Here is a 2,288-nt window from a genome sequence, read left to right as displayed (position 1 = left end):
AAGTTTCTTCTTCATTAAATTGTTATATGGTTGGAATTGGAAAATGATATATGTGGTAATTGGTATAACATCTTGAATAATGTGATACTTGGCAATTGTTGTGCTCATGTTTAAGCTCTTGCATCATATACTTTGCACCTATTAATGAAGAAATACATAGAGCATGCTAAAATCTGATTTGCATGTTTGGTTTCTCTATGGTCTAGATAATTTCTAGTATTGAGTTTGAACAACAAGGAAGACGGTATAGAGTCTTATAATGTTTACAATATGTCTATTATGTGAGTTTTGCTGTACCGCTTCATCCTTGTGTTTGTTTCAAATAACCTTGCTAGCCTAAACCTTGTATCGAGAGGGAATACTTCTCATGCATCCAAAATCCTTGAGCCAACCACTATGCCATTTGTGTCCACCATACCTACCTACCACATGGTATTTCTCCGCCATTCCAAAGTATATTGCTTGAGTGCTACCTTTAAAATTTCCATTCTCTACCTTTACAATATATAGCTCATGGGACAAATAGCGTAAAAACTATTGTAGTATTGAATATGTACTTATGCACTTTATCTCTTATTAAGTTGCTTGTTGTGCGATAACCATGTTTCTGGGGACGCCATCAACTATTTCTTTGTTGAATATCATGTGAGTTGCTATGCATGTCCGTCTTGTCTGAAGTAAGAGAGATCTACCACCTTATGGTTAAGCATGCATATTGTTAGAGAAGAACATTGGGCCGCTAACTAAAGCCATGAATCATGGTGGAAGTTTCAGTTTTGGACATACATCCTCAATCTCATATGAGAACATTAACTGTTGCTACATGCTTATGCATTAAAGAGGAGTCCATTATCTGTTGTCTATGTTGTCCCGGTATGGATGTCTAAGTTGAGAATAACCAAAAGCGAGAAATCCAATGCGAGCTTTCTCCTTAGACCTTTGTACAGGCGGCATAGAGGTACCCCATTGTGACACTTGGTTAAAACATGTGTATTGTGATGATCCGGTAGTCCAAGCTAATTAGGACAAGGTGCGGGCACTATTAGTATACTATGCATGAGGCTTGCAACTTGTAGGATATAATTTACATAACTCATATGCTTTATTACTACCGTTGACAAAATTGTTTCTTGTTTTCAAAATAAAAGCTCTAGCACAAATATAGCAATCGATGCTTTCCTCTTTGAAGGACCTTTCTTTTACTTTTATGTTGAGTCAGTTCACCTATTTCTCTCCACCTCAAGAAGCAAACACTTGTGTGAACTGTGCATTGATTCCTACATACTTGCATATTGCACTTGTTATATTACTCTATGTTGACAATATCCATGAGATATACATGTTACAAGTTGAAAGCAACCGCTGAAACTTAATCTTCCTTTGTGTTGCTTCAATACCTTTACTTTGAATTATTGCTTTATGAGTTAACTCTTATGCAAGACTTATTGATGCTTGTCTTTAAGTACTATTCATGAAAAGTCTTTGCTTTATGATTCAGTTGTTTACTCATGTCATTTACCATTGTTTCGATCGCTGCATTCATTACATGTGCTTACAATAGTATGATCAAGATTATGTTGGTAGCATTGTCACTAAGAAATTATCTTTGTTATCGTTTACCTACTCGGGACGAGTAGGAACTAAGCTTGGGGATGCTTGATACGTCTCAAACGTATCTATAATTTCTTATGTTCCATGCTACTTTTATGATGATACTCACATGTTTTATACACATTATATGTCATTATTATGCATTTTCCGGCACTAACCTATTAACGAGATGCCGAAGAGCCAGTTGCTGTTTTCTGCTGTTTTTGGTTTCAGAAATCCTAGTAAGGAAATATTCTCGGAATTGGACGAAATCAACGCCCAGGTCCCTATTTTTCCACGAAGCTTCCAGAACACCTGCTGGGAAAGGAAGTGGGGCCACGAGGTGGCCACACCACCAGGCGGCGTGGCCCAGGCCCTGGCCGCGCCGGCCTGTGGTGTGGGCCCCTCGGGTGCCCACTTGACCTAATTCTTTCGCCTACTTAAAGCCTTCGTCGCGAAACCCCCAGTACCGAGAGCCACGATACGAGAAAACATATTGAGACGCCGCCGCCGCCAATCCCATCTCGGGGGATTCTGGAGAACACCTCTGGCACCCTGCCGGAGAGGGGAATCATCTCCCGGAGGACTCTACACCGCCATGGTCACCTCCGGATTGATGAGTGAGTAGTTCACCCCTGGACTATGGGTCCATAGCAGTAGCTAGATGGTTGTCTTCTCCCCATTGTGCTTCATTGTCT

Source organism: Lolium perenne, chromosome 7, assembly GCF_019359855.2.
Source record: "Lolium perenne isolate Kyuss_39 chromosome 7, Kyuss_2.0, whole genome shotgun sequence".
Classification (NCBI taxonomy): Eukaryota; Viridiplantae; Streptophyta; class Magnoliopsida; order Poales; family Poaceae; genus Lolium; species Lolium perenne.
Note: the sequence above shows the minus strand (reverse complement) of the source record.